The sequence below is a fragment of the Sus scrofa genome, chromosome 5 (genome assembly GCF_000003025.6).
Source record: "Sus scrofa isolate TJ Tabasco breed Duroc chromosome 5, Sscrofa11.1, whole genome shotgun sequence".
Classification (NCBI taxonomy): domain Eukaryota; kingdom Metazoa; phylum Chordata; class Mammalia; order Artiodactyla; family Suidae; genus Sus; species Sus scrofa.
Window position 1 is genome coordinate 50,862,527 of NC_010447.5, and position 25,813 is coordinate 50,888,339.

General features: G+C 39.2%; 1 long non-coding RNA gene and 1 pseudogene across 1 annotated transcript in view; one reads left to right on the top strand and one right to left on the bottom strand.

The window, feature by feature from the left end:
* The window catches only part of LOC110260723, a 437,770-nt gene extending 426,632 nt beyond the window's left edge, over window positions 1-11,138 (bottom strand). The window contains exon 1 of the long non-coding RNA XR_002344078.1: window positions 11,029-11,138. This is a non-coding gene — a long non-coding RNA (uncharacterized LOC110260723). The remainder of the gene's footprint in view (window positions 1-11,028) is intronic.
* On the top strand, window positions 11,275-12,030 carry LOC100153435 (annotated as a pseudogene).

Here is a 25,813-nt window from a genome sequence, read left to right on the forward strand (position 1 = left end):
GGCTCAAGTCACTGCTGTGGCATCAGTTCAATCCCTAGCCTGGGAACTTCTGCATGCCATGGATGTGGCCAAAAAAAGAGAGAGAGAGAGAGAAATATGCTCTATAAAACTATCTCAAAAATAAGATAAATGCCATCAATATCTGTAAGATAAGATCATCAGTTTTTTCACATCATCAATTTATTGATGAAGAGACCTAAACTCAAATCAATTGGAGGTTTTGATTTCAAAGGACTACAGCAGCCCTGGAAACAGAGATAGCACCTGTTTTCCCACAGAAGATGAGGCTTCTTTACAGGATGCTCCCAAGTATTTTTCTGAAGTCACCAGAATCAGATCCTCTAAGCTCACCTAAAACACACTGTGTTCTCATTGTAATGGTATCCCTGGGGCCCTGCTGTTATTGTAGATGGTAATTTTTAAAGTATTTTCTAGTATCTCCAAAAATTAAATGGGTTTAGCTGGGCTTGGTAAATAAATACAATTCTTTCTTTCCCCCTAGCCCCCTAGCCCCCCCCCCCAAAAAAATGATCACTTAGACTCCAGTCCACAAATTAATGGATATGTATGTATGTATGATTGAATCATTTTGTTGTACAGCAGAAATCATAACCTTGTAGATCAACTACACTTCAACAAGAAACAAGTAAATGTCCAGGATACATCATGCAACAATGAAGGAAGACTGCTAACTGAAGATGAAATGCATACCTAGAAAATAATCTGAGAAAACAGAAGAGCAAATATTCTTAAATTCTGATATTTTTGAAAAATTTTATGTGTTTGCTTTTCTAATTGAGCTTGAGATTACTACTTCAAGAGGCTTATACTGGCAATGTGATGACAGTTATGAAGTAGAAAAAAGAAATGGAAAAAGGGTAAAATTTCATAAAGTCCATGGATTTGGGGAGACAAGTAAAAGACATGAGGGGAAAAAATAAAGCCTTAATTAGAGGATATAGCTTTGAACAAACTTGCCAGGGAGGAATTACATGGTATTTGTTTGAGTGTTTTATTTTGTTGTAATTTGTTTTTGTAACTCTGCCATGCTGTGAACTCTGTGCTTCAGGGACTACTCCTGCATTCCTAACTCCTTGCACATGTAGACCAAGAATCTGGTAGGCACTCCATAAATATCTGTTAACAACATGATAAAATTAAATAATCAACATGCTATTAAAAACCACTCTGAGGATTACCATTATTTATACATCAGATTTCTGTTAAGGCTAGATATGAGGTGTTCCCAGCCAGAGCATCTCCAACTTTAATGTCATATAAATCACCTAGATGTCTTACTAAAAAGTAGATTCAGACTCAGTAGTTTAGAGTGGGGCTGAAGAATCTGCATTTCTGACAAATTCTTAGGTGATGCTAATGCTGCTGGTTCATGGACACATTTTGAGAACCAAAATTCTGGACAATCTGATGCTTTATGTCCATAAGCAGACTCCAGAGTAGGGCATCAGTGAGAAGTGCTGGACACATGCCAGGAAGGAAAGAGAAAGGCTTGGGCCAAGCATGGCCATAGCCATAGTGGGAGGGAAGATGACCACCCAACAAGTATGCCCACTGCCCCTTTCCTTTCTTGCTCTATTGAATGAAAACTTTTATCTCCTGCTTAGGAAAAAAAAAAAAAGGTTTCAAGAATCATCAAGCAAGCAGAAAAAGGGAACAGAGAGAGCCTCCTTACTCTTGAAATCACATTATGACCTTCCATGCGGCTTTATGAGGCCAGGTGAGAAGGGTTGTGAAAGACTAGTCTCCTCCGCTTATCACACTTTCTCAAGGGTCTTCATTTCTGGGAGAAGGGACCTTGGCTACAACCACAGGATGTCTATTCCCCAAGAATTCTGAAGCTCAGAGGAGTATGTTCTGGCATCACTGGCCTCTCAAGCACTTTCACTAATTAGCTGCCCCTTTCTTTCTCCCTTTCGACCCACTCCTTAACTCTAATTCCTCCCCCTCTGCTCCAAGACTCACAAATGCTGAAGATACCAAGACATCCACACTATGCCTGCCCCCTCCCCTGTGCCTGTTCAGCCATCATTCTCCATCATGGCCATCATACTCAACAAGATTGTCCCTTTCCTGGAAAATATTATTTAAGAGTCAGTGACTAAATCTATTTAACTACATTCCTAGCCCAGAGGCTACATGAATCTCTCATTTTAGCCCCTAAACTTATCTTTTGAGCTCAAGTTTTATACAAAGACAAAAACTTAAAGAGAACAGAACTCAAGGTATGGTGGGAAAGCACGGTTAGTTTCTTTTTCTCATTCTTCATTAGAGATGCAATATGTAATAGTTTCCTGCCTCCCCTCTTACTACAGCGATGGTCCTGGGACTGGTGCCCATACTACCAAGAGGCTGGTCGGAAGATGAAAGCAGGAAGCTGGGTGATGCTGGGCTGCCACTAGCAGGGCAACCATGTGGCACAACTCTGGGGGAATAATTAACTTAGACTACCATGTGAAACCACCCTGGAGCATCTGGGTCTTTAGCCCTGGAAGGGACACTTGAGAGAAGATGACCCACAAGAGGAGACTGGGAGAGCAGTAGGGCACAAGGGCCAACTTCAGGTCTTGGGAAGTTTTCTCCAGAACATTTCTCTTTAACTCTGTAGGGGTAAATATACAATAACAATGATTATTAAAATGTATATATTGTCTCCGGAAAGTATTGTTGTGGTTCATTAACCGGCTTTGTAATAGAAACACAAATAATTGTCTCTTGGGTAAACTACAGAAAATTTATTTTGGATGCTCAAGCTTTATAATAAGGACTATGTATAATACTAAATGTGTCACTTTATATTATCGGGAGCCTTGTTTTATTTCAGCAATAACTTAGAGATTTTATTGTAGTTGGTATGTTTTCAATCCTGAATTCAACAAGTAAAAAGGGAAAATTAGTAATATCATCAAGAAGAAATGTAAGACAAGATAGATGGGCCCCCTAAAACATAATCTACCCAAAGAGAAAAGCTAAATGAGTAGCTTTGTTTCAAACAAAAGACCAATCATGACTGACACGTGTCATCTTAACAAAAGATAAGCAGTGGAAAATGTTTGCAGTTTTAAATGTAATGTTAAAAGCCATCGTGCTTAATGCCATTTAATCCTAGCAACAATTCTATAAAATTGAAATTCAATCAGTAACTCACCCAAGGCCATACAACTGGTCAGGGGCAGAACTGGAATTCAACTCCAGGCAGACTGGTCACAGAACCCAAGATTTTGCCACTAAAATGTACACACAGTCCCTAGAACCGGCAACCCACTTTTGTTCCTCTGTGACACTAGGCTGAGGGTTTTACATATATTACCTAAAGTACCAACATAAATCCATGGCCACATTCAGTTCTACTTCAGCCAGTCAGGAACGAAAGAAAGAAAGAAAGAGAGAAAGAGAGAGAGAAAGAGAGGAAGGAAGGAAGGAAGGAAGGAAGGAAGGAAGGAAGGAAGGAAGGAAGGAAGAAAGGAAAGGAAAGGAAAGGAAAGGAAAGGAAAGGAAAGGAAAGGAAAGGAAAGGAAAGGAAAGGAAAGGAAAGGAAAGGAAAGGAAAGGAAGAAGGAAGAATGAACATCAAGAAGCCTAGAAAATATGAATCCAAAAGAGGGAGAATTTCTTAAAGTTTATCCGGGATAGTCCAGAGGAAGCAGCACTCTGGCCAAATGGTGTGAGTAGTCCAAATAACTTAGCCACAAGGAGGAATATTTCAGATCAAGGTCATCCAACCAACTCCTCTTGCTCTGCTACTGTAATTACTAAACCTCCCAGTTATACTTTTATTTCTTAGGTTTTCTGTTTCCCTCTAAGAGGAGTGAATGGAAGAACCACTGGTATCATTTCATGGCATTCACAGAGCATATTAATGAACTGCCATTCTCATTTATACATCAGTGCTTGTGAGTTAGGACACATCAAGTCTGCTTGACTAAACTGTCAAAGCTGAGTTCTCCGATCTTTTATATCAAAGACCACACTAAAGTTCTGCTATTTTGAGACCCTGTTGGTAAGGCAACTGATCTCCTGGCCTTTCAAGAGGATATACCTACTTTCTGCCTAACTAAATGGAGGTGTACTCAGTTTTTACATACATTGTTTCTTCAGTCACAGCTAATTTTTAAAACTAAGGGAAACATACGAATTAGCTGCCGAGAATTCGAAAGAACGTAATTCCCTTGCAAGACATTTGGTTCATAAGACATATGGCCCACATCAAAAGGTCCTTGAAATCTGGTCCTATCCCAAAAGTCCAAGAGCACATTTGGTCCATGCCAAATGGTTTTGAGCAGAACCAAATACCAAAAAATTTTTGGCATACACTAAATGTCTTATGGATATTTTGAACAGGACCAAATATCTGCTACCCATACAATTCAACAAGAGGAAAAAAGTAGAAGAAAAGGAGAAATAGCCATCCATTAATAAGCAACTGTAGTACTATTCGGGGAGAATGACTTTGAACAAAAATTATTCATGTTCCCGGTAGAAGTTGAACAGAAATATAAACCAAAGTCACAAAAAATGAAGGCTAAATAAAAGCCTTAGAGAAAGTCAGAGTGCTTTGGTCTATTCCTAATTTCCAGAAAATGCTTTTACAAATGGTCAGGCAGCTGAGCATCTGAGATCTAATTGTGTCACAACTAACAAACTGGTTTGATGTTCTCCTTTTAGAAGAGCAGATGGAGTCGTCTAAAGACTATGAGAAACCCCTGAAGAAAGATGTGACAGTCTGAGGAACAGACTTAAACTAATGTTTAAAAAATAAATGCTTTCATGAATTAGCAAGGATTTTGCAATCCAGATCTAAATGAGATTTTCATCATTCTTTAAACAATGCCAAAGTAATTTTCTGGTTTTAAAGAAGAAAAGGGATAAGAATGTAAGAAGTCAAATAAAAAGCAATTGATGAGAAAAAGTTCAGTATGAATGCAACATCAAGGAAAATGGCTTTAGGTAGTGTATCTTCTATTTCAAATATCTTAAAAATATAGGACAGTGTGAAAAATAATATAATAGACACTTATATATCCAACACACAGTTTAAGTAAATGGTAATATTTTGTCATACTTGCTTCAAGCCACTTTTGAGAGAAGCAAAACCTTACATACATAGTTGAAGGCCCTTCGCAATTCAAGTCTCCTCCCTTTCTCCCCAAAATTCAACATTATGAGTTTTGATGTGTAGCACATCTAGTGTGTGTATGTGTGTGTGTATATATATATAGTATAAAAATATGTATATGTGATACTATAGTATCTTGTACTACTTGTAGATAGTATCATATATACAAGTATATATGAAGTATGAGTAGTATTAAAATACGGATTGGAAAAACAACAAACTTGTATATCTCATGTAAGTCATACATCATGTATCTTTTAAAGTATATTCTTAAAATTGCATTCAACTGAGACATTTTGGAGGGTAAATTTCAGAGTTAGCTGACATGGCTAAGAACCATGGCCATTTCTTCTTGGAAAATAATAAGAATATAAACAAAATTTAGAGCAAGGACTTTGTTATTATGGATTCTGAATGCTATTTTATAAGTTCTGAGAAGATACTGAGAATGAAAAAGAGTTTCAAAGATAGTAAGGTAACCAAAAAGTCTACCAAGAAGCTCACATTTTATAAATTTGAAATTAGAGATGAAACAAGTCCAAAACAGATTTCAAAGGTGAACCCCAGTACTATAAAAGATTATGGTGGCTCCTTGAACTCTCTTCCATGCATGCTAGGCTATTTTCTGGGAATACACAGCTTCAGAAATTACATCAAGTCTTCAAACCTCAAGGGTACTGTTTAGTAAGCTATTATCTGATGTACTAAATTTTCTTAGCACCTAAATTATTCTCACATCAGCTATTCCCTGAGATTAAGTTATGGCATATAAACCTAAGAGTTCATGTGACTTTCAAAATGTGCTCAACTTAGCCACAGAAGTAATTTAAGCCACCTAGAAAATCCAACTAAACAAGTGAAATTCACTCTGATGCCACTATATCCATATGCTTAAAGACAACAGCATGAAAAAGGTCAATCTGATACATGCAAGCCTATTAAAGACAGACTCTATTGACTGTACCATCAATCCAAATGGCCATTATGATTGGCAAGCAAAGCCAATTAAATAATGAATGGTTCACTTATTGGTTTTATGGAATTAGAGCTTCAGAGAGTTATAAATGCTCCAGCAATCTGGATCATGGTCAGATTTCCTGGGATCATTAACAGTCCCTTGGTAATTTTATCGAGAGAGGTATCGATCGCAGTATTCCAGCCAAATTCTAACTTACAAAATTACAGTTTACCCTTCCCAAATTCTCTCAGATTAAGTGATATATCCTGAGAGGAGAACCACCCCCTGGCTCCTAACGTGCCTCTCCCAACCCAGGCCCCTCTGGGAGTCCAAAATCAACTTTCTCTGGCCCAACTCAATGACACAGAACCTCTGGTGGGTTCACAGAAATCTCTTCTCCCACCACACACTCAACAAAAAAATATGAACCTACTCTAATCCTTTTTTAGCAAGAAATGTGTTTCCGGTCATTCCATTGGCAGAAACAACTGCACGTGGCATGAACAGATATTGATTTACAACCACCTAATTTTTCTCTACAGATCATCCCAGGAGCAATAGAGAGAAGGTGAAGTGTGAAGAGCAAAGTTGTGGGCTTCGACCCCCACTGAAAGAAGAAAAAAATCAATAATCAGCCTAACTGTTATTCCCCTTGAAAACAAACATTAGCTCTCCTGGTTCAGAAATGGAGGTTGGAAAACACCAATTACATAATTTTAGCCAGTTCAGAAATATGATCCTTCCTTTTTCCCTAAGAACACCCAGGGGAGATCATCTTTAAATGGGTGTAACCATGGAGGCAAGTGGCCCAGGAGGTGAGGGAACTGTGGTATCCCATCAGTCTGCAGGATAACTTGGGAAGAGAAACCATGGATCAGGTGATTCTTTTAAAAGTCATCATCATTCTTACAACCTTGTCAGTAGGAAAGTAAATAATAGGATATTTATTTGTCTGACTTTATGTGAAAAATCAGTTGATTCAACAAGAAAAAAAATTGGTATCACTTAGGTGTTAATGACTGACAGGTTGACAGAGGTTTAGTTTTCATGGGCTTGTTTTGTATCATGTGTATACAGCTCAAGCTACCTATAAATCTAGGGAAAGATTTCTTTGGTAATAAGGGTTAGAGGCTTTGTTTCTGTGAAAAATAATACACATGACCACAGCTCAGAAAGCATTAATAGCATTTCTATGCATTCAAACTACAGAATAGTTGGCTGTGAGACATAAATACATCTAGTTAACACATAAGCACATATCGAGGGTCTAAAAATCTCTTCTCTTTTTAAGCAATACTGACACTCATTAGCACCTTTGACTATAATTTCATGCAATTTAATTTTTTTATTTGTAAAACTGTTTCCAGGTGTGATTATTATTCATCCATCACAAGATATATTTTTAAAAATAAAACTGACAGCATTCACTTCCAAAATTTATGTATGCTGGTAGTGTACTCTAATTATACAACAAAGTAATTTTGTTAATGTAATTTTTGGTATTAGGTTATACTCCCTGAAGATGTGTGCAAAGTTTAAAAAATGAAACTCCAAAGTCCAAGTATTTTCCTTTAACACTATTCATGATTTCTTTGTGTACTGTAACTATGTAACCCAAGGTGATGTCTGGTAATTCTTTCTCAAATTCCTTTTCTTAATACGCATAACCAGAAACCCCAAGGACAGGAAGAAATCGCATCTTTGATATAAATGTGGGCTTACTGTTTCCAGCACAAATTCAAACTGTGATAGTAGAGACTGAAAGAATTACTTCAAAAGGAGGGTCCTGAAAGTGAGAAAACTCAAGAAGAATTTAGACAGACTTCATCTATTTGTGATATCAGACAACAAGAGTACAACAAATTACTCTTAGTACTAAAGAACTCCAGCGAAGTGTACCACTGTAGGTCAAGATAGAGCTGCCATCATGTATTCACTCAATATCTACTGAGCACCTATTATATGACAGTTAAGACACTAGGTAGCAGGGATCTAAGGAGAAAAGGATGGGTCTCTGTTCCAGCCTGGTGGAGGAGACAGACACACAAGGGGCTAAGATTGGTGTGGCAGGCCAGATTCTCCTGGGAATATGGTTATTATTCAGGGGAAACATCGGTCAGACCTGCTCTGTAGGAGGATCATCATGTTTAAGAACAATAAAGATATACACACTACATATAAAACAAATAACCAACAAGGTCCTACTGTATAGCACAGGGAACAAAGTATTACTCAATATTTTTTTTAATAACCTACAACAGAAAAGAATCTGAAAAAAAAATGGGTGTATAACTGAATCACTTTGTCGTACATCTGGAACTAATACAACATTGTAAACCGACAATACTCAAAGAGGAGTTCCCATTGTGGCTCAGTGGTAATGAACCTGACTAGTATCCATGAGAATGTGGGTTCGATCCCTGGCCTTGCTCAGTGGGTTAAGGATCCAGCCTTGCTGTGGTATAGGTCACAGACTCGGCTTGGATCCCATGTTGCTGTTGCTATGGTATAGGCCAGCAGCTGTCGCTCCAATTCGTCTCCTAACCTGGGAACATCCACTTGCCGCAGGTACAGTCCTAAAAATAAAAAAAAAAATTTTTAAAAACCCTCAAATAAATAAATAAATGGACGGAAATATAACACATGGGAACCAAAAATCAAACAAACCAAAAAAAGAAAAAAAAAAACAATCAAGAACAAAAGGCACTGGCCTCCAGGATCCTCCTCCCAAGAGTATCAGAGTCTGCCAGCAGGGACCTGAGGCTCCGGCTTAGAAATCCCACCCCTGCATTATAACTGCTCATGGATGGAGGATAGACTTTGGGTCTATAGGACAGGCCCCCCCAACAATGGGGCCTGGTAGGCCTTTCTGCCTCCTGCACTGTTTATTTATCCTCTCTCATAATTAAACCTTTTTCTAATCCTACGAGGTAATAATATTTGCAAATGGAGAACACCTGGCTATCCAGCATGATGAATTTTCCAGGCTTCTGGGGAAAGAACTGTTCAAGCCAAAAGAAATCTAACACGCCCCCAGGAAGTAACCCGAGCCCTTCACATTATGAATACATAGACACAGGGGTTAAATGTATAATGTATATTCAGCACAGAGAAAGCATGAATATTGTGCCTCTGTGTGTGTGTGTGTGTGTGTGTGTGTGTGTGACCACAGAATTCTAAGCTTGTAGGGTGTGCTTTACATCTATATCATATGTTATCTAGATACCAGTTGTATATTATAAGCTGCATATGCAATACCATATGGACACCATAAAATATCACATGTGTTGTCAGGATAATTTTTACATTCAGAGCATGATTAAAATGTCTTATATACCTATCTTTTCTGTGTGTACGTGGATTTGTCTCACAAATTGCTTTCATTATCGAATTCAGATATAAATCAAAGTTAAAGTCTCTTTACTGAAATTTAATAAAAAGCAATACGGAAACGTGAATGCAGTTTGTTTTTCTTCCCTAGATTTTTCTGCCATGCAGTATTTAACACTGGTGCAGCTGTCAATACCCATTCATCTGCTATCGGGCAGCGTTTTCCTTTCACTCACTGTGACATTTTTAAAGTGGCAAAAAAAAAAGCTTAAAACAGCATATTTGTCACTTTTTTCTTTCTAGTGACCTTTTAAACACTAGGGAAAATTACTCTATATGTACTAAACCCTTTAATCATTATATGTACATTTAACGATAATGCTTTATATAGAGGTATCCTTTAATTAAATGTAAGAAATTTACATTGTACGTACTGCTGTTCATTTAATTATTCAAAAACTTCAATATAAGAAAACCTCATAGCTCATAGCTATGGCAACCATGTGATGCAACTGTAATCTATATTCGGAATCATTTTTTAAAAGTAGAATTTCAGAAATAACTTGTACATACCCCCAGTTTCCAGCCTTTAAGTCCCGATAAATAGCTACATGAAGTACTTTTCTCCCATATTTAAAAATTTTAAGAATTCAAATTTAAATCTAGTGAAGGAAAACAAACTGCCTTCACATCTCCATACTGCTTTTTATTAAGTTTAAGGAAAATTTAAAAATTTAAGAAAAAAGATACATGGATGGTGAGGCATCATAGGTAATTTGAGAAGGAAGATGTTAAGATTGAGTCTCAGCCCTATTTTGGATTAGCTGTGTGACCTTGAGGAAATCGCTGTGTACCTGATTGCACCTGGTATCTCACCGTGTGCAAAAATTAGACACCGTTAGCCACTTCTCTCCATCACAGTGCCATGGTGGGGCCAAATGAGCAAATATTTGTGACTATGCCCTGAAATCTATATTTTAAAAAAATGAAGAGTAACATGTCTTTTAGTTCACAAATATTGTTTTCTAGAAGTGGTACGTAAATTTTTAACTCTTGTTAACACACCAGAAAGAATTCAAATGTTTAAAACAAACTAAAATACCGACATTAGTAGTACGTTATTTAAAGTCAGTGTCCTTTCTGAAAACAGAAACAAATGCTGCTGTACCTGCTATAGAATGGCATTAAAAATTACTGAGCGATAATTCTGGATTGCCCATTTAGTCTCATTTTTCTTCTCATCACTTTCGCTCTGATTGGCGTATCTTTAGATGCGAGCAGTTCTTTCTCCTTCCTACCCTTGCTAACTGTGATCTTGATTATGCAAAGAAGTGGGCTGCACACACCAGGACAGAATATCTACCTCACCACTTGTGAGTTAGTCACCAAGAGTAACTTAGTTTCTCAAAGTTAAGAGAAGCCTGACTCCCTGTCTCTGCGAAAGAGAACACAGGAACATACTGCATAAGGTTCTTTTGAGGGTCATAAATAGTGTATATTCAGGGTCTGGAAATATAATAAGCTCTGGAAAAATGATAATGCTCACTGCTGTTCTGGCAAGAACTGTGTGACCGCACTTTGCTGTAATGGTAACGTGGAGGACTTACTGGTTCTGGAGTTCAGCAAGAATCCAGCCAAGGCTCCAGAATTTTGCTGCAGGAGCGCTCAGGTGCCACGTTGGGATAAAGAGAAGAAGAAACGCTCGCTGGGCGGGAGCGGGCGCCGGAAGCGGTTGGCACACCGCCCTCTCCTCCCGCCTCAGTGGACCACGCCTAGGAGGGGGCGGGGCGGGCGAGTGGGCGGGGCCCGCGCGGGAGATAGTTTCAGGTTACAAGCGCGCCGACCACAACTTGCCCCCAGCAGCTACGCAGCACCTAAGCAAACCTGCTGGCTGCCTACTTACACAGAAATTAATCTAGAAGCCCTTTGGGGTTTTGGAAGAGGAACTGCAGCGCAGGATTTTAATTTGGGGGAATTAAATAACCTGGTAAAAGAGTGGATACGAGAAATCAGTGAAAGCAAGAATCTTTCCACCATCTGTCATTGAAATTGTTGGTGGAAAAATGTTTCCGTTTGGATCTTATAAGAGTGTATACAAAAGGTACTGATATTGCTGCGTTAGGCGTTGCGCCAAGACATGTCGATCGAAGTGACTTTTTCACGTCATTCGGTGATAAGTTGAAGTTACAGGAAGAAATAAAAGATTTAAGAGCTGTTGTTGTAGAGGCATTTGTACCAGTTATCAAATTGTGTTTTCATGGGATAGAGATTGATATTTTGCTTGCAAGATTAGCAGTGCAGACTGTTCCAGAAGACTTGGACTTTAGAGATGACAGTCTGCTTAAAAATTTAGTATAAGATGCATAAGAAGTCTTAACCACTACAGGGTAACCTATGAAATTTTACATCTAGTACCAAACACTGACAACTTCAGGTTAACCCTCAGAGCTATCAGACTGTGGGCCAAACACCACAACATCTATTCCAATATATTAGGTTTACTCAGTGGTGTTTCCTGAGCTATGCTAGCAGCAAGAACTTGCCAGCTTTACCCAAATGCAATAGCAATTACTCTTGTACATAAATTTTTCTTGGTATTTTCTAAATGAGAATGGCAGAATCCAGTCCTATTGCAACAGCCTGAGGAATGCAATCTTAATTTGCCTGTATGAGACCCAAGGGTTGGTATATTGTTTTTTTCCCCTACAAATTCACGTTGTGCAATAACAAGTAAAAATCAGCTGCATAAAGTTCTGGGAGACTTCTCATCCTGTTACCTGTGAATGGACACGTTCGTATTACACTTTCCTTTAATCTCAACTATAATTGTCCTCTGATGTGAGAAGCATAATTATGTATCTTGTGAACTACATTTAATTGTACATAATTTATAGATCAAGATCACTAATATTTTAATTTATTTTATCTTTTTTTTTCTCCCCTCCCCACCCTCTCCTCATATGGACAAGGCAGTGGGGGAATGGGCTGGCATCATGCCTGGTGGTAATAGGACTGTTCTAATGGCGAACAGTATAAATATTATAATAAAGGTAAGTATTAGGATCACTTGAAGACATCACATCAAGGATGTTTGAAACAGGAATGGGCTGGGTCTTAAAGGACGGAAATGAAATTTGCCAGGCTGGCAGGACTGAGGAGAAAGGATCCCTAACAAAGACCTCAGTGTGTCCAGATCTCAGAGAAATGAAGTGGCATGGATGGTTCACTGTGCTGAAGCGTGATCTGAGAGCAGATCAACAATGACTGTCTCAGGGTTCATCCTGAGACATATAAGTTTTATACTCCCTTCTGCTAGGACCCAATGAAGTGTTCAGCAGTGTTTTGGAAAGATCATTTCACATTTTGTGTGGGAGTTCCCGTTGTGGCTCAGCAGGTTAAGATACTGATTAGTATCCCTAAGGACGCAGGTTTGACCCCTGGCCTCACTCAGTGGGTTAAGGATCCGGCGTTGCCATGAGCTGCGGTGTAGGTCACAGATGTGGCTTGCACCCATTATTGCTGCGGCTGTGGTTGTGGTATAGGCCGGCAGCTGCAGCTCCAATTCAACCCCTAGCCAGGAACCTCCATATGCCACAGGAGCAGCCCTAAAAGAAAGAAGAAAAAATAACATCTGTATAGAGAATGGGTTGGAGGAGGGGAAAGATTGTAAAATGAGAGATGAATTGGTATATTTGGAAGAGCTGGACAAGAAATAGTGTGCTGCTGAATTATGGCAGCACTGGTGTAAGTAGAAGAAGGGAACAACTAAGAGACAGAATCAACAGAACTTAGTGAATGATTCTAAGGCATGGGAAGGAGACAGGAGCTGCGTTTCCTAGTTCCTAGGGTGCCTGAGTGGATAGTGGACAGATTAAATTTAATGAAATGATGAGCTTTTCAATGTGAAAATGTTCAAACACTTTTACACGAGAAGACATAATGAAGTGGCTTCACGTTTGCACTTAATTTACAATAAATGTCTGGATTTACGAAATACTTTTCTTTATATTTGACAATTGGAAATGAAGGCTAAACAACTGTATTCTTATATACTCAAAATCACCTTGAATGGGCAACAGCTACAAATGCTAAATCATCTTATAGGCAAGGATATGCTTTTCCAGATCAGGAGATAATTAAATATATTGTCATGTGTGATGATGTTCTCAACAAAACCTGACATAATTTCCCTTCCATTTGCATGGTGGTTGCATTTTTAGAAAATTTTGTGTATGTTTACATGGTACAAACTTACTGTATGTTCATAGGTAAAATGGTAGCCAGCCTTAGAAAATGGTAAACAGTATTTTCACTTACATGGATGCCTAATGTGAGCATCTAAAGTCGTCATACAGAATATAGGGCCATTCTTTGTGGGAGACTGTCCTGCAGATTACAAAATATTGAGCCATTCCTGCTTCCTCATATGCTATGGTGACACATAAATCATTGAGACAATTAAAAATACTCTCAGCAAATTTCCCAATCATTCCCCAGAAGATGTATCACTCTGACCCCACTAAGAACTAGTGTACTTGGGGCATATTCCAGAGAAGACACCACAGCATCCTCTTTCTCAGCATCTGTGGGGACCATTTCAGCCCAGAAATTGAAAATCAATTTCCTTAAAAGGAACTACGATCCTGCTAATTAAGAAATCTTCTTAGGTTGACTTAAGCTGCACGAGACACACTGTTAATCAGAAAGTAGAAGGGGAAAAATATCTTATCCCTTCTTTAGTTTTTAGAAGGTCTCATCTCTGTCTCTGAGTGTTGGTGGGACCTTAAGCAGCCCATGAACTGTAACAGCTAGTCCAGGGGAAGAGCTAGGGGCAAGATAAGAAGAAAGATAGTATCTTTACTTTATGGCTGCCCTGGCCCATTGGTTTATTGAATCCAGTGAGTGATGTGCTGGAGCCGGCTTGCCCTGGCTCCAGAATTTGATGAGCCAGCTGACAGCATACAGGATGCTTGCAATTGGCCATGGCAACAGTATTTAAACCAAGAAAATTGGAAGACACTACTAATCAGGCCTCTCCCCACTACTCAGAGCCAGTAGTTCAGCATTCTCCCAGCACCCTACTGGCTGGAATTCTCCTCTATTTGGGTGGCAAGGGAGCAGTTGTCCCTGGGGAGGCATTCCATCCTCTATACCCTGTCTGACCCCACAGGCTGCTCATTATGACTTTAGTGTTCAGTGATAATGCTTACATCACAGTAAGCATTACATAATGCTTGTGGACACCTCAGTGCTGTTACTCTGAAACGTCCATGCAAGGGTCTCATGGATGAACAGCCTCTGTGCTGGGCGATGCTCTAGGCAGCTAAAATGATTCCCTAAAAGAAACATGTCTGGGAAATCCTAGAAGTTCTACCTGGTGGATAATGCATTCCAGTCCTCCCCCACCCTTTTAATAATAGCTAGGTTTTACTCAAAGCTTCAGCTTGGGTATAAAAGCAGACTCACTCATTCTTCACTCGATCGGTCAGCTGCCCCTGCAAGACCAAGCTTGGGGAAAAGCCATGATCACCTCCGAAGCGATTGAAACTGACAAGTCCCTGAGCTTCAGTTTCTGGGCCAAAAAGAGTTAAGAACTCTGTCAGGCTCAAGTCACTAGAGACTTCAGAAGTCAGTCAGATCTGCCGACTCAACACATTTTGCTTGAAACAGGAAAAGATGCCAACTGAAGTCGACTGACAAAAGAGATTTCCAGGGAGTGGTAAAACTAAGGAGAAAGCAGAAGGGAATATGTAGTGATAGTAATTATTCCTACCTCAAACAATCTGACAGCACTTTTCGAGCCATTCTGTCTCCTTTCTCTACCACTTTCTCTGAGCTAAGTATTATGTTGGCTATTTTACAGGTGGCAAAACTACCTTGGTCAGATAGATGAGCTAGTTCTAGAACATTTGGAGAAATCAGAACTAAAATCCTGGTCTTCAAAGATCTTCCTGTCAATCACTGACTCTAGGTACATAATAGCTCCATATGTTATTTGATCTTTCTTTTTTCTCATTTTCTTTTTTTAAAGCAGCTTTATTGAGATACAATAAGCATGCGATAAACACGTCTACAATGTGATAAGTTTTCCATATGTATAAACCCATGAAACAATTACCTTGTTCAAGATAATGATTTTTCCATCACCTCCAAAATTTGCTCATGCCTTTTGTAATTCCTCTCACTTAATCATCTCACCTACCCCTTCAGGCAACACCTAGTCTACTCTGCCAATGCAGATAAGTTTTCAATTTCAAAGTTTTATCAAAAGGTCCCTGGAGAGTTCCCGTTGTGGCTCAGTGGTTAATGAATCTTACTAGCATACATGAGGACGCAGATTCAATCCCTGGCCTCGCTCAGTGGGTTAAGGATCTGGCATTGCCCTGAGCTGTGGTGTAGGTCGAAGACATAGCTTGAATCCTGTGTTGCTGTGGCTGTGGTGTAAGCTGGCAGCTGTAACTCTGATTCAACCCCTAGCCTGGGAACCTCCATATGCCACAGGTGCAGCCTGAAAGAAAAAAAAAAGTCCCTGGGATGGGATAGACCACGATGGAAAATAATATATTAAAAAAGAATGTATATATACGTGTGTGTGTGTGTGTGTGTGTGTGTGTGTGTGTGTGTGTGTGACTGAGTCACTTTGCTGTACAGCAAATATTGGTACAATTTAAATCAACTATAATAAAAAATAAAGACGGACTCATACATTGTTTTCTCAATATCTGGCCACTTTCACTTAATATAGTAATTTTGAGATATATTCATGTTGTCATTTTTACATTCGTTCCTTCCACGTTATCAATGAGTACCAGTTCATTGTATGAATATGCCATGATTTGTCTATCTATTCACCTATTGATGGACATTTGGCTATTCTCCAATTTGGGGCTATTACAAATAAAGCTGCTCTGAATATTTATGCAGAAGTCTCATATGGGCACATATTATTTCTTTTCTCTTAGGTTAATGCATTAGAGTGGAATGGCTAGATAGCATATGTTTAACTTTTTGAGAAAGTTAAACTGTCAAACTTTTCCAAAGGGTCTTTACCATTTTATATTCCCAACAGCATAGTTTGAAAGTTCTATTTCCTCCACATCCTGGCCAACACCTAGTATATCAATTTTTCAAACTTTAGCCATACTAATAGGTATATAGTGATATCTCATGTGGTTTTAATTTGCATTTTCCTAATCAATAGTGACATTAAGGACCTGTTCGTGTGGTTTTTTGCCATGCATGTAGCTTCTTTGGCGAAGTCTGTTTAAATATGTTGCCCATTTTTAACTGGGTTATTTCCATATTATTGAGTTCTTAGAATTCTTCACATATTGTAGATACAGTGCTTTAGCAGCTATATGCTTTACAGATATTTTCTTCCAGTCTGTGGTTTGTCTTTTCAATCTCTTAACAGTACCCTTTGGAAGGGAGAAATTTAATTTTGATGAGGTCCAATTAATTTTTTATTTTATAGATCACATTTTTTTGGTGTCATATCTAAGAAATTTTGTCTAACATAATGTCACAAATATTTCTACTTATGTTTTTTCTGGATGTTTTGTAGTTTTAGGTTTTACGTTTTAGGTCTATGATCCATTTTAATATTTTGAGTTAACTTTTGTGTGTGGTATAAAAGTTGATTTGAAGTTTGTTTTGGTTTGTTTTGCATATAGATGTCCAATTATTCCAGCAACTATTTGTTGAAAAGACAATCCTTTTTCCACCGAATTATCTCTGCACTTTCCTCAAAATCAATTGTCCATCTATGTGTGGTTCTATTTCTGGACACTTCTGGTTCATTGATCTTTTTTTCTACCTTTTTGCTATTACCTTAGTTTATTGATTACCGTAGTCTTGAAATTAGGTGATATTAACCTTCCAATTTTATTCCTTTTCAAAGTCATTTTGGCTATCCTAGGTCTTGCATTTCCATGTGAATTTTAAAGTCACCTTGTCAATGTCACACATGCCACAAACACACACACACACATGCACACCCTGCTAAGGGTTTTTAAGGATTTGTATTAACTCTGTAGATCAATTTGGAAGGAACTGACAACTATATTTCTACACACATGCAACAAATATTCAAAATTTTAATATTAAAAATAAAAGCACTTATAATGGAATCAAAAATACAAAGTACTTAAAAATATATATGGCAGAAGTATAAAAGACTTGTTCACTGGAAAGTACAAAGCACTGCTGAGAAATTCACAGAAGACCTATAAAACCAGAACAATATATTTTGTCTGTAACTCAGAAGACAATATTGGAATGATTTCGTCTTCCTTTTAATAGTAGAAGCTACTGTGTTTTCACTTCTCTTGGAGGTAAATGTAGCCATTTGACTATATGCTGCCAAAAAAAAAAAAAAAAAATCTGAGTAGAGAGTTCCCATTACGGCTCAGGGAGTTAAGAACTGGACTAGTATCTATGAGGATGCGGAGTGGATTCCTTGCCTTGCTCAGTGGGTTAAGGATCCAGTGTTGCTGTGAGCTGTTGCTGGCAGCTGGAGGTCCGATTGGACCCCTAGCCTGGGAACTTCCATGTGACATAGGTGCAGCCAAAAAAAAAAAAAAAAATTAAATTAAATTTAATTTAAATTAAAAAAAAATCTGAGTAGAAGGAATATGTGTAACCTCTGAGTCGTATCTCTTTGATTTACTTTTTCCCTGGGAATGGGGCAGCCCTGGAGGATGGTGCCTCTTCAAGTCTAGTCCCCTGACCAGCAGCAGCAGCATTTGGGAACTTGTTAGAAATGCAGATTCTCAGTCCCCACCCTAGACATATTTAATCAGCAACCCTGGAGTCCAGCACTCTGTATTTTAAAAAGCCCTACAAGTGGGTCTGATGCAGGCTAACATTTGAAAACTGCTGCCCTCAGGACTACAAAGCATCCGTCAGGACCTGGTTGGCTGATCTCCTCACCAAGCAGAGTTGCCCACTCTCCTAGCCTACCTCCACACTCTCATATGATGGAGAAGCAAACTTCTCTTGTTTGAGACTTTTGTAAATTGAGTTTTCTGTTTTTGTGTTTTTGCTTTTCTGAAATTTTTTAAAAATTGAACTATAGTTGATGTAGACTTTTGTAATTTTTTGTCTCTTTGTTATGCCAGCTTACCTACCTCCCTAACCATGCCCCATTCTTGCCTCTGCTGATGTTATCCTGTCCTTGTGTCAGGGAAGATTCTCTTTTAGGACACACCGTCTATCTCAATGAGATCAAGAGCATCACTTCACCACAAGGATTGACTTTGCAAGGATTGTACTTGCGAGGATTGTACACCAAAGTGTACATCATAATAATAGGTAGCACCTTCCCTATATAAATTCCAACACTTTAAAAAGTTGGATAAATAATAAAGTTATATATGTGCTATATTCAAAAAGATATAAATTACCATATACAAGTCAATCTTAAAATATGAAATGTATTTTCTGTCATTTACCTTGTGGCATAATTTTTCTTCTTTTTCTCTAACTTTGAAGAGGAACTATGAGGTTTTGCCTTTCCCTTCAAAGTATTAAGTTCTTTCAATCCACTCCCATCATGTAGGTACTTGAGTTGTCAATAGCAGCAAGAATTACCTTGAAGACTTGTTCAAAGGAATGGAGAAGGTCTGAATAGCCCTAGCTACTGAAAGCAAAAAGAAAAATACTTTAAATAATATTCACACTTGACTGTCCTGATCAAATCTTCATGTAGAAAAAAGAGAGAAAGAACTATGTTGTGGATAAAAATTTTGTATTATTTTAATCATTCAAGTAGGTAGATGACAGATAAGTAGATAGAAGTTTTTAATCATATGTATGTATATGATAGCTATGTCCCAAAATATAGTGAAATACAGTCCAATCCCTCTTGGTGGAAATTTTTCAATGATTCATCATGAAACATTTCTTATGACTCTTGAATGAGTCTATCAAACAACTCGAAGACTTCCTGATGACAGGAGATTCAAGTGTTCACAGCTCATTCAATATTCCACTTATTTGTTAAGCACCTACTCTGGACCAGGCAGCTTCTTCAGTTTTTGAATAGCTATAATTGTTTAGAAGTTCTAACTCCTATTGAGATAAAGTCCTCCTGGAAGAGCTCCAACACAGCTCTGTTGCAAAGACACATTGTGCTGGGGGCTGGGAATAGAGACACTACATCCTCCGAAGATGCTCACGGTGTCATGTGGGCAGGGCAGCGGGGCTGACAATGGAATTAATAAACACCAGAACACAGATGTACAAAGTGCTTTGGGACAGTGGCTCCAGAAGCCACTACCTCTGCTACGGGAGTGGTCAGAGAAGCCTTGGGAGAGACCATAGTATTAGACAGAGTCCTCAAAGGTGAACAGGACTTAAAGAGAAAGAACATCCCAGGTCCAAGGAAGAGTACGAATACCAGCGTGGAAGCCTGAAAGGGCATCACATATTTAGGAAACTTCAAGTAGCTCAGTAGGTCCACAATAAAAGGTTGTGGAACAAAAGATAAGACTGACAGAATCTGTAAGAGGCAAATTAGAAAAAGACTCATTCTTCACGATAAGGAATTTGGACTTCATTCTCCAGGCTACAGGGAATCAGTAAAGAATGGGAAGTGAGAAAGTGACATGATTGGCTTGACATGATTGGCTTCCTGATGTGATGGTTACTCTGACTGAAGCCTAAAGGATCAATCAGAGAAAGGAGAAAACCTGAGAAAGAAGACCTGTAAATGGTTTGCCAGTTTCTTCTCCTTTCCCTCTCCTACCCTGTCTCTATTCCTCTATTTCAGGGGGACCTGAAATAAGAAATATATCAAAGCCAAGGTAGAAGTGAGGCTAGAGATGAACCAACAGATTTTGGAGGTAAGGAAAGAAAATCATCCTCAGTACTTTTTGACCAAATCAGTGTAAGGATTGAGGGCAAGTGCTCCAACTCTGTGCCCTGGAGCATCACGACATTCTTCCCTAGGGTGACTCTTCAGTCATTTGAGAATAACTGTAACATTCTTTCCCTCACCACTCAAACAATGCACTCCTCCTCATCAACCCAAGAACAATAAAATGCCATCCCCCAGTCCTACTGTCCTCCAGTGTTTGATTAGGTAAAGAGGGCACCTTACATAAGATTTCTCGACCATATACTCAAAACTCAGTAAGCAGATACGTGCATTCTCCTTCAGCCTATAGGTATTTACACCAGCCAAAACATCTTCCTCGCTGTTCAGTTGTCAAGAAAACATATTAATGCTCCTAAATCAGGAACAAAAATAAAACCCCTCAAAAATCAAGTTTAACATTTCATATTTTTGGCACTTAAAATATTCTTCTATTTGTGCTATCCTAACATGAGCATATGACTTGCAAAGTGAAGTAGCCATAAATCAGGCTACTCCAACACCCCTCCCTGCAGACATTTGTCAGGAAAAATAATTAATATACTGGCTAAAAGAACACTAATAAAGCAGTGCATGGCATTTCATTTGGTCCTTATTCAACAACGGCAAAGAGTTCCAAAGTAAAAGACAAAGAAAATTAGAATGATCATTATCCTATACCCTGCTCTATTGATGAAACACATTCTTGAGGCTGGCAAAACTCCTGGACCTAATCTTTATTTTTAACCTACTGATTCTTTCACATCAGTGACAGACTTGTTCTGTCACAAGAGAGGGGTTTCCAAATTGGCCTGAGGGAGGCATGTGGGTTAGAAACAATATTGTCATTGGCCTCGTTTTGGCAAGATGGGTGGAAAAATCAGGCAACTGTTATGTTTTGGAGTTATGGGCTAATAGTGCCCTCTGTTTTCCATTTTTGCTCCCATCAACAGAATTACCAGATGGCTAAGAAGCCACTATAATGGAAGTAATGTTTTGTTCCAATATAGTAGGAAAAGACCAACCCAATAAACATTCTAACATTTATCTAGTGGCTTAAAATAGCAATCTAAATGTTCAAAGATAACATTTTTTAAAAAGAATACATAGCAGAAACTCTTGAGGCCTCACTCCTTTCACCACAATACTTAGTCTTTTTGGAACAATAGATTCATTGCATTTTCCAGCACTCTCAAAATACCTCGCCCATCCTTCCATATGGCCAATTTATAATCCAGTGGACCACAACTACCTGAAAGATGTGTAAGACTCTTCCTAAACCCTCCAGAGATTCTAAGTCAGTGGGTCTCTGACAGAGCATAAGAATCTGCAGTTAAAAAAAAAAAAAAAGAATCTGCATTGTGGCACGGCGGAAATGAATCCAACTAGTATCCATGAGGGTGTGGGTTTGACCCCTAGCCTCACTCAGTGGGTTAAGGATCTGGCATTGCCATGAGCTGTGGTGTAGGTCACAGACATTGCTCAGATCTGGCGTTGCTATTGCTGTGGTGTAGGCAGGCAGCTGTAGCTCCAATTTGACCCCTAGTCTGGGAACTACTGTATGCCACAGGGCTGCCCTAAAAAGCAAGAAAAATAGTTTTAAAAATGTTTCCAGATGATTCCAACAGTCACATTGGCGAGTCATTTGGAGGAGTCTAAGTTCTACCTGTGGGAGAAATTTTCAGACGAAATTTACTAGACAGGGAAGTAATCATCTGGGTGGGGTTTCAGTTTACATACATCCTCTGCTCTTACCCCCAGGTTTCTTCATACCTCTCATGGATAAAGGGCATAGTACACAGGATGAGTGTGATCCCCACTTGAGAACAAAGCATCTTTGGAATGAAGACTCAAGGAATTGCCTGTAGAAGAAACCAAAACAGAACAAACAAACCTTCCTCTCTGAAAGTGTGAAGGTGTAGAACTAGTAGGATTCAAATACAAAATCATTGTTTCCTTCACCCTTGATTTGGGTTCATCTTATGGGGTTAACCCTTCGTCTGCTCCTGAAAGAAATTCTGGGAAAATGGAATTGGTGGTTCCAGACATCCTCAGATAATGAAGTTATCTTCCCTGAAAAAAGAGTCTCATCAAATAATTAAAAGTTAAGTCAAAACGACAGAATGTAAAGCTAAAATTTCCCTCCTCCCCAACTTGGACCTGCATTCCCAGTTGGGGCCGCATATTCAAATTTTTCTCAATTTCCTCTCTTGCTTCTCCCTGTCCTCCACCTGACTCAGTCAGCTTCCTCTCCCTGACTCAAGGCTAGAGGCAGACTGGGGTCAAGAAAGAAGGGAGAAAAGAGAAAGGCAGAAAGAGAAGGTCTTGCCTGACTACTGCAATCTGCCACTGGCTCCCCCTGACTGGCTCATGTGTAAAGCTGACCCGCTCATGAGGTGCATCAAAGGTTCTTTGCAGAGCTCCTGCCCTCACCAAGACATCTCACCTGCAGAACTGGAATTCTCTTGTTCTGCCTCATGGCTCACAGGTCCTCCATCAGCTCCTGACTTCCTCCATAGACCTGCAGCCTTTCTTGATGAGTTCTCTTGCCCTCCCAACCCCCAAGAACTTGGGAAGGACCTAAGGTAGTTCAAGGCCAGCTTTATTTTGCACATGTGGCCCTCATGTGATCCATGGAAAGGACTCATGTGTCATGCCCTGTCTCACCATCAAAGCAGGAATCTCTAGCCATAGAAATCTTGCTTTTAGGTGTTCCAAGCCTGTGTCAGACATCAGTCAACAGTGTCCCTTGAACAACAGGAAGCCAGTGTGTCCCTTTGAAGCACATTTTGCTTGATGTAAGGTGAAGAAGAAGCCTCTCCTCCACTTCGTCTCCATGAGGGAAAGGGATAAACAGCATACTGCGGACTTTCTAAAAATCCTTTCTTATATCTCCAACCAACTCCTGTCAGTCTCTCCAACTTCCTCACAGACTGGAGATAGATGGTCTACAAAACCAGTTCTTAACTATCATCTTCTCAAAATGTATTTACGTGATTGTGCGCCCTCCTATTGTCTTGAGGTCTCAGATGAAACAGGGCTTTAAAGAGTCTCCTTTCACATTTGGGTGGCTAAAATCCTAGTCTTTTAGACTGCCAAACTGAGAAGGGCAATGGATTTCCATTAGAGGATTTGAACATGCCCTGCGTTCAGTTGGCTCTTTGACATTTGAAGTCTGGGCAGACTGGCAGGTCCCATTTGCCAAGGAGCAATTACTTCTGTAGTAATTAGGTTTGAAATCATGTTGCCTCTTTGAATCAAAAGCAGTTATCCGCGAAAGATAACATTCAACCAGTGCAGACACAGAAGAGTAAATAGACAACCAATGTTTCTTCAACTAAACACAGCACTGATTTTCATAGCAAATAAAGATTCTGAGAGTATTAAACATTACAAGACTATAATCATAAGGATACCAAAGAGATTTATTGACTAAATCCAAGATCTGAAAACATAAACTGAAGTTATTATTATTTTTATTATAATAGGAAAGGAATAGAGGGACAAAGAGGGGGGGAAAGAAGGAATCTGAAGTGGTAAATGGAAAGCAAAAATTTAGATACATCAAGTATTCTGAAGACCAACTAGTTTGAATGCTTTGGTTGACATAAAACAATTATATTAATAACGTATTGTTAATAACAATAATAATAGACAACCCTATTGAGTATTTACTATGTTTTAAGCACATTATATATGTTATTACATTTAATCATCACATATATGAAAGGCTGTGATAGATTATTGTTTTTGGGTGTTCTTTCACTCCCTTTATTTGCTATGTAACCTCACAGCACACTATAGTGGGGAGAATTTATTTCCCCACTCCACTGACATTAGGCTTGGCCATGTGACTTACTTCGACTAATGTGTTCTTAGACCATATAACACAAATGTTTTTTTGTTTGTTTGTTTGTTTTTTTCGGGGCCACACCTGTGGTATATGGATATTCCCAGACTAGGGGTCAAATCAGAGCTACAGCTGCCAGCCTATACCACAGTCACAGCAACGCCAGACCCGAGCTGCATCTGCGACCTACACCACAGCTCATGGCAACACTGGATCCTTAACCCACTGAGAGAGGCCAGGGATCGAACCTGCATCTTCATGGTTCCTAGTGAGATTTGTTAACCACCGAGCCACAATGGGAACGCCACAAATGTTTAATTTGACTCTTTATCTTACATTCTTGAGATTGTTGCTAGTCTGAGGAGAATGAAGAAACATATGAACCAGATCTAACCTCAATCTAAAGCCTAGAGCCAAGATCAACCCATGAGTGTCTTGAAGCAGATATGGCTCAACAAACTTGCAGACCCATGAACTAGGAAAATTAATGCTGTGGTAAGCCACTGAGTTCTGAGTGGGTTGGGATGTGGCATTATTTTGGCAACAGCTGACTAATATGAAGGCCTAGACAAAGAAAAAGAATTCCAGCCTTATTACCAATTCTGAAATAAAGTTCAAAATCATCATATTTCCAGTTTTCTCCACACTACCAATTTGCCTCAATTTAGATACCTTGACTCTAACCTGTGGTCACTGATGGAAATTAAGAATTTTATTAGGAAAAGTAGAGCTTTGTCTGGATAGATGCCCAAGAGTGGGATTGCAGGGTCATATGGAAGTTCTATGTATAGATTTCTAAGGTATCTCCAAACTGTTCTCCATAGTGGCTGTACCAGTTTACATTCCCACCAGCAGTGCAGGAGGGTTCCCTTTTCGCCACAGCCCCTCCAGCACTTGTTATTTGTGGACTTATTAATGATGGCCATTCTGACTGGTGTGAGGTGGTATCTCATGGTAGTTTTGATTTGCATTTCTCTTATAATCAGCGATGTTGAGCATTTTTTCATGTGTTTGTTGGCCATCTGGAAAAGAGTTCTATAAGAAACTGGCAAAATTTATGAATTATTAAATGAACTAAAAATTTCACCCCCTCGATTTTTGTTTTTGCTCTATGTGAGATATAAAGGTACACAAACGGACAGCAACATTTTGACTCAAGCAACATATCAGCTTTAGAATGAACAAGAATGTAGCAGATTGGCAAAAGTTTTTCATGAAAAACGAACCATCAGATCTCAGGACTAGAAGCATATAAATTCTTGGCATTAATCAATGAATGTTTATTGAGTGCTTATGCAATATTAAGCTGAAGGTAAAGACAGCAGTGGGGATTGCAGGGTGGTTAAAAATAGAAATATGGGGGGAGTTCCCACCGTGGCACAGTGGTTAACAAATCCAACTAGTAACCATGAGGTTGTGGGTTCCATCCCTGGCCTTGCTCAGTGGGTTAACGATCCGGCGTTGCCGTGAGCTGTGGTGTAGGTCACAGATGCAGCTCGTGGCCCTGGTATAGGCTGGTAGTTACAGCTCCGATTCGACTCCTGGCCTGAGAACCTCCCAAATGCCGCGGGAGCGGCCCAAGAAATGGCAAAAAGACAAAAAAAAAAAAAAAAATAGAAGTAGGGGAGTTCCCATTGTGGCTCAGCTGGTTAAGAAGCCAACATAATATCTGTGAAGATGCAGGTTC